The sequence below is a fragment of the Euprymna scolopes genome, chromosome 4 (genome assembly GCF_053919585.1).
Source record: "Euprymna scolopes isolate OS-2025 chromosome 4, ASM5391958v1, whole genome shotgun sequence".
Taxonomy (NCBI): Eukaryota; Metazoa; Mollusca; class Cephalopoda; order Sepiida; family Sepiolidae; genus Euprymna; species Euprymna scolopes.
The window spans coordinates 63,390,187-63,402,449 of record NC_136485.1 but is presented as its reverse complement, the minus strand read 5'-3'; positions in this window follow the sequence as shown (position 1 = coordinate 63,402,449).

The window sequence follows — 12,263 nt, the reverse complement described above, 5'->3', positions numbered from 1 at the left end:
TGATGCAGCGCTGAGTTTTGATACTGAGTATAAACGGGAAATGCTGTCTGTCATAGACAGATTGACTGAAGAAATATCTTGCAGATTTCACCAAGTTCACAATCTTGCAAATAAATACGCGTTTCTTATACCGTCAAATCTGCTTGATGATAATTATGATTTTCAGCTTGGTGGATTTGACGAAGATGTAGAAAAAGAAAAATTCTTTGCTGAAAGGAAGAGGTTACAGTATGTTGTAAAAGCTTCAGAAAAAGACAAAATCGATGGACCTCTTGAACTTTTGAACTTTATACAAAGATACCAACTTGGGGATTCCGTCCCTAATATTGTGATCTTGCTGAGAATTTTCCTCACCAGAGCTATTAGCGTTGCTAGCTGTGAGCGCTCTTTCTCAAAACTGAAGCTCATAAAAAACTACCTTAGATCAGTAATGAGCCAGACAAGACTTACAGACTTGGCAGTCCTCTAAATAGAGAGGGAACTTGGCGAGGAAGTGAATTTTTGAAGTCATTGATAACTTTGCCGAAAAAAAGGCGCGAAAAATCTGTTTGTAAATTTTCAACCAACTTGATGCCTTGCGACAGTTCTCTCACAAAAAATAAATTTATAGCCTTATTTGCCATTCATAAATACATTTATTTAAAATATATTAAAACTATTTTTAAGAGTTGAAAGAGTTGAAACGTTATTAACAACAACAAATTTCTGAAAACCGAGCGATTACACACACGGATTTAAAAAAGCACCGATACAAGACGTTTTTTCTCTTCGGAGGGCTCGACCTCTTAGTAATAACATTATGAAGACAAAGAAAAGAAAACTACATCGGACTATTCTCTCCTTGATACATTCATGTTATTTGGCGAAAATTCGGACTTTAACAACAACGACAAAAAAGTAAATAAAAATGATTTTATCATTTCATAACATTTTCAGGTTTTCAAATGTTCTCATTTAAATTTATTATTATATTTGCTTGTGTAGCTAATTCATTTAATTTAACATTTTTTTATAATTTGAATTATAAGTTTTTGTTTTGAAAAAATATTTGGTTTCTTTTATTTGCGTACCCAGTCTTTATTTTATTAGTGGTTCAGAGGCTAGGGAATGAGGGTGGAGAGTTGTGTTTCGATTTCGATTCTAGCTCATGGCACCCAAGTCATATATTATTATTGAAAAGAAATTTCAATTATTATTATAATAATATTCAATTATTATTGAAAAGAAATTGTTAAATTAACTGGCTACGTATAAAATTACGTAGCCAGTTAATTTAATTTAACAATTTCTTTTCAATAATAATAAGTATGTAAACATTAATCTGAAGGGAATTGTGTGAACATTAATCCGAAGAAAATTATATAATCGTTTTGAAAAATCTTTGGTCTCCTTTGACGAGTACTGTAATACGATGAAAATCTAGGACTAATAGCTGCAGTCTAACATTAGTTCCATGAAAATAAATATTTTGAGGGCTTTTGGAATTTTGAAGGTTAACAGATTATCAAATGCGGGGGAGGGGGGCAAATCTTACGATCGCCGCGGGCTGCAAAGATTGTTGCTGTTTAATTTTTCAACATTTTTCAGAACATGTAAAGCAACTGCTTTCTTTGAAAGGTTACATAGAGAATTTATGCAATTTAAAAAAAATTGTTTTACAAATAAAATAAATTTACATCGTATTTTGAGGTTATTCTCATTTTAGTTTTAGTGATAATTTAAAAATAATAAATATTTATAATTAGTACCAATAATGAAAAATTAAATTAAAAATTTAAAAGAATCGGTTTTGGAATCGTAAAATAGGGACACATTTTTCCGATTCCGATACCTCCAATACTTCAGATTTTTACAAACTTTTGGTATAAAATTTAAGATTTTTTGTTAGCTTTTATATATTTTTTCTATTTTCTATTTTTATCCTCTCAAAATGCCGCCCCTGACATGTGCTGCTCGTAAATAAGAGACACATTTTTCTGATTCTGATACCTCAAAAATTTCCGATTTTTTACAACTTTTTCAGTATAAAATGTAAGATTTTTTGTTAGCTTTTGCTTATTTTTATTTATTTTTTTTCTACTTTCTATTTTTACTCTCTCAAAATGCCGCCCCCTGACATATGCCGCTCGCAAAATAGGGACACCTTTTTGTGATTCCAATAACTACAAAAATTCCCATTTTTTACAACATTTTCGATATAAAATTTCAGATTTTTTGTTAGCATTTTTTTCGATTTTCCCCTTTTACCATCTCAAAATGCCGCCCCCATGCCGCCCCCATGCCGCCTCCCTGACGCTCAGAAAATAGGGACATATTTTTTCTGATTCCGATACCCCCCAAAATTCCGATTTTTTACAACCTTTTTGGTATAAAATTTCATATTTTTTGTTAACTTTTGTTTATTTTTATTTATTTTTTCTACTTTCTATTTTTACCCTCTCAAAATGCCGCCTCTCAAGTGTGCCACCCGGGGCGGTACGCCCCTCGGCCCGTTCACACGTTCCAGTAAGCCACATGATGGATCAAAATAGTCCGACTCGTTGATTTGACACCGTGGCGCTAGGACCGCGAGCGCGTCGGTTCCTGCGGATGTCATTGCTGTGATTGAATTTCGCAGATTTGGTGTAACCATTGGAGTTACACGGGAATTTGAAATTTGAAATTCACAAGCGGTCCCCAGCCACAAGTATATCTTTGTTAAAGGAGGATGGAGTTGCCTCCTGTTTGCTGCAGATTCTCCGTAGACGCAGGGACAGGACGACTGGTAGACCGCTAGTTGCTGCAGCAGACGCCACCGTGGATTTCACCAGAGCCCCCTTACCCAAGCTGCGGTTTAAATACCGCTGGGTGTCAAGCCAATCCGTATTGGGAGGCCCCATCAGGAACAGAAGTTCATATGGCATAGCCCTGACACTACTCGTTTCACCACCCTACCACGGTGAGGAGGTGTTGGACTTATAGTGTATGATAAACATTTCATATTTTTCACCTCGTTGACTGCGTATCACTCAACTTGTGGGACGAGCAATACGTTGTTTTTTCTTCTGAACATACAGGTTCTGATTAATCATGCAGTAATTGCTATCGCGAACGCATCTGTATAGAGATGCTAGTCGTTGATAAGATTGCGATATGCTACGTTAAATATGTATGCCAATATATACATATATATATATATATATATATACGAATCTATCGACTGGTGTTAATCGTGACACCCTGCACTGATAATTCCCGAAAGAATGAAACACTAGTGTCTGTAGGTATTTAATAATTATTATAGTAAATAATTATATATATTTATATGTATATATATATATATATATATATATATATATATATATATATATATATATATATATATATGTATGAATAAAAAATCAATACGGAAAATATATGAATGTTTATATCTTTTCTGTATTTATTTCCTGTGTGTTGACGTGTAGGAATACAAAAAGTCTTTTGAAAAAAAAAAGCAAGAATGTTTCCTTCAAAAGCACATATTTTCGACCGATCCTTCGATTTTCCTCAGTGTGAATGATAGAAAACATGAGTGAGCGGGCAGAGTTAGCAGCGGGGGGAAGGGGCACGGGTATAGCCATTAAGGTAAAGATCTATCTGAATATGACCCTTCCATATCTGTATAGAGATGCTAGTCGTTGATAAGATTGCGATATGCTACGTTAAATATGTATGCCAATATATATATATATATATTATTTATTTATTTATTTCTCGCAGTCAGTAGCCGAATGGATTAGATTTTGCTAATGAAGCCAGGGATGGCTTCTATCGCCGGGTACGAATCTATCGACTGGTGTTAATCGTGACACCCTGCACTGATAATTCCCGAAAGAATGAAACGCTAGTGTCTGTAGGTATTTAATAATTATTATAGTAAATAATTATTATATATATATATATATATATATATATATATATATATATATATATATATATATATATATATAAACAAACAGGCAATTTAAATAAATATAATATGTAAGACTTTTAACCAGTTAAAACGAGCAAAAAGTTACAGCCCGTTGACTTAGAATGAGTGTTTTATGTCAAACTTCTATCATAAATGTGGTGTTTAATAACTATTAATCCCTGAATGTGTCGCTACAGTTCAAACCTCTCTCAAATCCACCACGCCGTCTGGTATCATTGCAAAGGATCAAACAAACAAAAATAAACCCGGCATTTTTTTAAGTGTAAAATAAATGCATTTATTCGTTTTTCTTTCAAAACAACGTATTTCATTATTTTTTCCAAATCTCTTCACTCACACATATGCTTTTCTTAAAAGTCTTTATCGCTACCACCCATGTCGCCGTAAACCAGCGATTTCTTGCCCTTGACTTTCACACGTCCAACTTGCCCGTTTCACTTTCCTTCTCTCAACTTTTTTTTCTTTTCCTTGTGACCCAAGTCCGCGCATACCTGCTAATTTGCATAGTGCTTTAATAGCTACTGCTGCTGCTGCTGCTGCTACTGCTGCTTATACGAAGTTCCTTCAATAAGTTTACAGACTTTTTTCCGTATGGGTACTTTTATCGATAGTACACGTATGAAACTCTAGTCCCCGTCAAAGTAATCTCCTCCGGCTGCAATGCAATTGTTGTACCGTTTCAACAACTTCTTGTGTGAGTATGTCAATTACCCTCTCACAGCCTCTTTCATCTCCTCATTTATCTCATAAAGACAGCATCTAAGGTTTTTCTTGAGCTTGCGGAATAAACAAAATTATCTTGGTCAAATAATCTGTGACAAAGATAGAATTGTGAACTGGTGCATTGTCCTGGTGGAAATGCCACTGAGCTGATCTGAACTGTCTTTAAAACCTTAACATAGTAATCTTTGTTGACTGTCTGCCTAGTGAGAACCCAGTGTATCTAGATCGTGCCCGTACTGTCAAAAAGGGGGATCATTATAAGTTTCTGAGTAGATTTCTCTCTGGCCTTTTTTTTTTTTTTTTTTTGTTTTTGGGAGAGTCAGTATGCTTACACGGGGAACTCTGCCTCTTGATTTTTGCGTCACAGCAGTAGATCCAGCTTTCATCGCTGGTCACCAAAGCATCAGGAAGTGCAAGAATTGATCAGCTCAACCACGTCCCTTCTGTCATGACAGCATCTTTCTTTCTGGTCTTCTCTGAGTACCTTTGGGACAAACTTTCACGCCAATCTTCTGCATCTTCAGTTCCTCGCAAATAATTGTGCATACAGTTCCCACACTGACATCAAACTGTGCAATTTTTGTAGGCACAGACGGTTCTTATTCATGAAATTCTTTATTTGGCCAATCAACTCTGGTGCTCTGACTTCCTTACTCTTCCCACACCTCTCATCATACCTCACAGACTTCCAGCCTTCATTGAATCTCTTGTGTCACTCAAAGACTGATCTTCGATTCATGCAAGATGGTCCAAAAGCAGTCTAAAGCACTCCATACGTTTCTGCGACATTTTTCAAAGTTTAAAATAGAATTTTATCGTATATCGTTCTTCTTAAGCGGCCTCACGTCCAGATTGTATTTTTGAAATTCATCAGCTGTGGCAATGAGGCTTTAGTAGGCTGTATTCCAATTCCTGCTGTAGCTGTTCATTTGAACCTGAAAACATTTTTTTAAAAATGGTCCGTCATCTCATAAGTTGTATAACAAAAACATACTTAATTTTGAAGAGTCCACGACAATGTTAAATACTTTTACAAAAATTCTGGAAACTTATTGATGGTACCACGTACCTTCGCTAGCTAGTTAGCCTTCGCCTGCTGCTGATGATGATGATATTTTCTCACGCACGCCCATACACGCTGTTACACCAATAGTTTCCGAAAAGAAAGTGAAACTGAAAGACAAACAAATAGATTAAAGGAAATATAATATAACAGATCTTTAAACTAACCTTCTTGATCCTGCATATCTATAGACATTAATTCAGAAAAAAAATCCTAATCTCATCCCAAACAACGTGACTCTAAAGTGTAAAATATCCATAAGAAACAAACAATGCTTTTCTTTGTCTTTGTGATGCGATTCTACATACTAGTAAACCGATTTCAGATCCAACTATAAATAGTATTTTTTTCCGAACCCAGTGACGCTAAAATATCGGCAATAACTCTGAGTGGTGGTCGTTAGGCATCGTAATCTCATTGAGCGATCTATTATCTACGTAAAATCTATATCCCATCTTTATATTCCAGCGAAACTATTGTGAGAACACTGGAACTTCTAGATCGTTATATGACCCTTACCTCTCACTCCCCATTCATCATTTTTCCACGTTTTTCCCGCTACATTACTCTGTTCGATATGGCTGATGCGTTTGTCTCAGTTCGCCTCAAAGACTTGTATATGCGAATTGCTCGTATTGAATGAGACAACACTTCCTCTCTAAAACTCTCGCTATCTGTTTATTTCTTTTCTTTACTTATATAAACATGTGCTGCTTTGCTTTCTAGTGAATTATTCAATAAATCTTCAATCTATGGTCCCCCCTCCTCGCCAAACTTTCACGAGAAATACCTGTAAAGCTGAAAACACTATCAATAATTTCTCCTACTCTTTATCTGTGCCTAAACCTAAACGTAGATTCCATGAAAAGAGTTGCTTTCTTAGAACTGCAAGCCTGTAGAACAGTCTTCCGTTTACCTGCTTTGCAGCTGACTACAATATTGCCGTCTTCAAGTCCAATGCAAACAAATTCTTGATGAGCCGTTCCACTTAAGTTAACAAATTTACCGAATTTCCACTACTAACGAATACACTGATTCGGATACTGTACACTCTTTAACCCTTATCCTCGAGTGGCTTCTGAGCCTTGATAAATGGTGGCTCCTATGTAAAAAAAAATCTAAGTAGTTTAGTACATTAAAAACGGGGAAAGTCATAGCGCAATGATTTAGAACAAGTGTTTTAATGCCAAATTGATGGTGGGATATGGTTAAATTTGTGCTTACTTTTGATTAAATTATAATCCCTATAAATCTATATTAATCCGTAGCTGTCCATGGAACGATTATCATAAAACGTAATTCGCTGCAGCTCATCATAACGTAGGTCTAAAACATAGTTCAGCCAAATCAGCCCAGTAGTTTCCTGAGAAAATTTCTAGAGTAAATGTGGTTTGTGGTAACTAATCTCTATTAATATCTAACTCTGCATCGAACGGATACCATAATACTTAGTTCGCTCTACCTTATCATAACAAAAGCTAATACAAACTTTCAGCCAGATCGATCCAGTGATTTCCACGAACAATAGTTTCCGAGACAAACTAAGATAAATATAATATAGATTCTTTGCTATAGAACCTTTAGTTACATTTAAACTTTATTTTATTTAACTCTTATTCACACATAACAAGGCAGATTGCCACTTGGACATAAAAGCTATTATCTGGAATCATGATTATGGAGGGACTATGTAGCGTGTTAAACAGCGAGATATTTGTTCGCATTACATTTAAATATCTACATGTTAATACAGGGTGAAACGATAAAATTGTCGCTCTAAAGAAAACAACACGACAGATTTATTCTAAAACTTTTATTGAAAAAATAAATTCAGGTAACTTGATTACGTAGTAGAGCTGACATCTATTCAATGTAGCCGCCTTTAACCTCAATCACCGCCTCCATACGGGTCTGGAACGGGAAGTATGCCTTTTCCACAAGCGCCGGCGAAAGCTCGGCGAATACTCGGCGGGTGGCGGCGATCATGCTGGTTTTGGTGTTGTGGGACGTCATGTTGGTGTTGACTTTCAAGCCGACTTATAAAATGTGAGGTGGCATGATGTGGTCCCCACTTGAAACCACACCAAAGACTATAACTGTAAGTCGTCCGATGAATTTAGTTGTACCCTCAATCGTTGAACCGTCCGGGTTTTCATTTTGAGGGTGTTGGCAATGGTCCTGTTCTCCTGACTTAGATCGGTAGAGAGCATGAGTTGTACAGCGGCGCATCTCCGATTTCGCTTGTTGAACATTGTGTCACTTTCAGACACGATAACTACGCCTTGGAATTTTTTAAAATTTGGTACAAACATTAAACATGATATGAGTAAAAAAGTAACAGAACGAATTTTCCGGGAAAACTCCAGTTACCCCCATAGGGGTGCCTTTCGAGTTAAAGTGGCTAAAACTGAGACTTTTGTGCTTATTAAAAAAAATTGATGCCTTGGATTTTTATAAAACTTTCTGAAAAGTTGTAACTAACTGATTTCTATATAATTTTGTTTGTCTATACTTCGCGATAACTCTATGGTCTGCTCCAGGGGCTCTTTTAGGGATAATAAAACACTCCATTCTGGGGGACTATTTTACCATATTTGTCCAAAATTGTCTGTGTATGTCCATTTAGCAGTTTTGCATGGTGCTCTGACTCAAATTTAAATATGTAAAGGCCTTGGGGACTTTTGGGGCAAAATGGGGGGGGGGTGGCAAATGATGAACTTAGTCATTTCTATATTTTTTTTTTTTTTTTGGCATGGTGCAGAACTCAAATTTACATATGTTAAGGCCTAAAATTGCACCGTTTGTTCATTTTCATCAAAATTTGACGTCCCCTGGATCTTTTGATGCTAAATGAGGAGGGGGGGTAAATGCTGAACTTAGTCATTTTTTTATGTCTCATTCACTGTGCACTCACGGAGGACCATACATGCTTCAATTGGTTTCTTTTTGTTTGTCATATAGCGTGGTATCATCAGCTAATATACCCATCTCGAGCACAATTTGATCAGGGAGGTCGTTTATGGATATCATAAATAATAAAGGTCCAGGGGTCAACCCCAGAAGCACACCCGCATTAATATCATGCTGAATATGCAACCATCGAGAAGAATCTGGAATTTTCTCTTGTTTAAGAAGGATCGGATTATATTAAGTATCACCCAGTAATTTCAGATAACTTAATTTTTATGGAGAGACCTTCATGCCAAACCTTGACAAAAGAGTTTGGCTATACGAAAGACTGCAGCACTTGTTTCCATTGCCTTGCCCAGTTTATGGTATATACGTTTAAAGCTGACTATTAGCATATCCGCAGTAGAAAGGGCTTATCTAAATCGATACTCTCGGTCAGAACGGATTTTAGGATTTACCGTTCGATTGACTTTAACTGAACAGAGGAAGGATACTGATAGAGCAATAATTGAGCGAATCTGTTCTTTCGGTAGAATTCTTGAATTCTCGTACAACACAGGCAGTTTTCTAGCTATCAGGGAAAATAGATTTGCTAAGGCATTTGTCATAGGGTAGAGAATACACAGCTAGCTCAGCACAACATTTTTATTAGTATAGCAAGGATTAGATCGGGCTGACACATCTTGAAGCAAGCCGTCAGTCTTCTCGGTTACTGTAAAAGCGACCTCATGGTTGTTGGATAGTGTAGGAATTGTTGATTTATCATTATTCACGAGAATATTGCAAATTTTCCAGAAATAGCTAGTTCCTAATTTCTGCGACTCGATGCATTTTCTGGTGATTTCGGTAAGTCTTCTCTCGGCTGCGGCCATTTCACTCTTACAATTATTACTAGCATTTATAAATACTAGTTTTAAAATATTCGGTAATTATGAAGAAAAAAAAAATAAGCCAACTTCGTTCGCTTATTTTAAAACTTTAAATATTTCAGAAAGGGACTTTTTCAAGGTGTTCATCGTGAAGCAGAACGGTTAGCAGAAACCGGAAATCTAAAGAACACGCGAAACTTGGTGATAGTAAATAACTGTGGAAACAGATTTTAAAATATTTTTAATTAACGAAGACTCTCTCTTTCTCTCTCTTTCTCTCTCTCTCTCTGTCTATCTATCTATCTATCTATCTCTCGCTCTCTCTCTCTCTCTCTCTCTCTCTCTCTCTCTCTCTCTCTCTCTCTCTCTCTCTCTCTCTCTCTCTGCATTGAGCGTTCGTTCAGAAAAGGGACAAATTTGGGAAAAAAAAAAGCCAAACAGAAATTCTGATGGCCAAACTACTTTTAAAATGAAGCCAACCTGGCAACCCTGATCTCTGCCTTGAGCGTTCGTTTAATGTGTAATCCGCTATTCCAGAATAAAATCTTCTCAACCAATCAAATTTGCCGGAAAGTGTGACACACATAGATAGATAGATAGATAGATAGATAGATAGTTACAAGCGTATTAATATATAGATTTGTCTATTTGTACTTGACTTATGGAGAATTAATTTTTTCGCAGGAGCAGCTTTACAGTTTGGAGTAAACCATTAGAGAAAGGGGTAAAACTTCCGTATGGGAACATGTGCTTAAATGACTGCTATGATCCATTAAGTTGTCTCATTTACACACTGTTCAGCAGGAAGGGAACGGATATTATTCTATGGAGAAAAATATGAATATTTTTTTTAATAGAGTGAAGGCACAAAATAGTTAGCAAAGGCCTTGCCTTCCTCATGTTAAAAATGGTTTTTACAGAAATTTGAAATTTAAAAAAAAAATGCGAGTTTTACCAGCCTCTTTTGATGCTTCAGTCATAAAAGTCCGGAGCGCGATTTGTCACTCAAATCTCGGTCGCAACTTTGAAATTGACGAACCCATCTCATAACTGGTCTGATAGCAACTGCAGCGCCTTTGTAAACGTTTAGAAGTGCTGGTGAATGTTTACCGGTTCAACTTTTTCTATGTGGGCGAATTTAATTATGCATTTCTGCTTGTGGCACACTTCCATGACATGAATTGCTTTCTTAGAGGCTCACACAGTCAATCGCTGCATCAGAATGCAAATGTTGTTATCAAAACAATGCATTTTGCAATCGTCTCTGATCCATTCGGGCGGAATAAAAACGGTGATATTACTTTTGGAAAGTCTCTCGTAGAAATACCAAATTAACTGAACTTGCTAAACAGAATTAAGATGGTATTCATAAACTAATAGATAATATTATTAGGTTAACCAAAAGATTCTGGCAGAATTTTTCATTTTAAATGATTTTCAAATAAGTTGCTGTCATAATAACTTTATTTTATATATCATTTTAAAGACAGTTTTTCGTTCTATCTTATCGTTTAAATCGTTTTAAGACATGTATGTCTTCTTTGCAGAACGTTTAACACAAAATGGAAAAAAGCAAATTCGCACAATTTTCTAATTTCAATTTAAGCTAGGCTGAAAACCTGCTGAAACAGCTCGCGATATCAAGATAGCCTTTGGCCCATTAACCACTATTGCCTATACAGGGCAATGGTGGCTAAAGAAATTTTGTGCTGGCGACAAGAGTCTTGAAGATGATAAGCCTAGTGGTCGGCCATCGTATCTTGACAACGATTAATTGAGCAGTAAGTTATTTGTTTATCTGTCCATTTAGATGTTTAGCTAATAATCGGTGTATCTATCTATGTATCTGTTTATCTATCTATCAATCTATCTATTGATTGATATATCTAACTACCTATATATCTGTTTATATAATTATATAGACAGATAGATAGATAGATTAGCTAGAGTTGTGTGGACAAGAGATGTGAAGCCATGTTTTGACAGGTTATCAAAACATGTCAAACAAGCTGACCGGTCAAGTTTGCACCGGAAGGTATCCGAGCAAGTAACCGAAAGTTGACGTGTCGCATGTCATGTGTTCCGGTTTGCTGGAGCATCATTGAATTGGATATAAGACGTCGAAGGAAGAAGATAGTCTGAACGGGGTCTCCTCACGAGAGGGGGAGAAGTCTCAAAATGGAGATGTACAAGAACCACCACAAGCCAGGATCGTCAATCACCCCTCTGCTGGATGTAATGCATGGGAGTGAAATAAAATATGTATAAAACCAATTATTCGTCTTGGGTCGTTGAAACGTCATGTTACAACAGATTTCCAGCTTCATCAAGAACGGATGGTAAATCCCCAGGTAGGCCCCAAAAAGACAGAGGCGGCTGACAGCAGAAATGTCGTCAAATGTATATGTGTTTATCTAATTATGTTGGCAGGGATGTATCAACACACCTAGACGAGACTAATTACGGGCCATAAAATATAGACAAGTAAGGACAAGGACAAGAGTACGTTACACAACGTACATACACTCATAATGGTCCAAATAGTGAAAACCCACATACATTCAGTTGGGCCATGTATGCACTTAAACATACGACGATGCAACACAACGCAAATACGTATATATACACGTGATTATATAGACAAGTATGTTTAACCAGTTAAGTATATAATCGGATATAAACACCCACACCATCCCCAAATATAGGTTGCGTTTAATCTGGTGCCATTCGAATAAGGCAATGT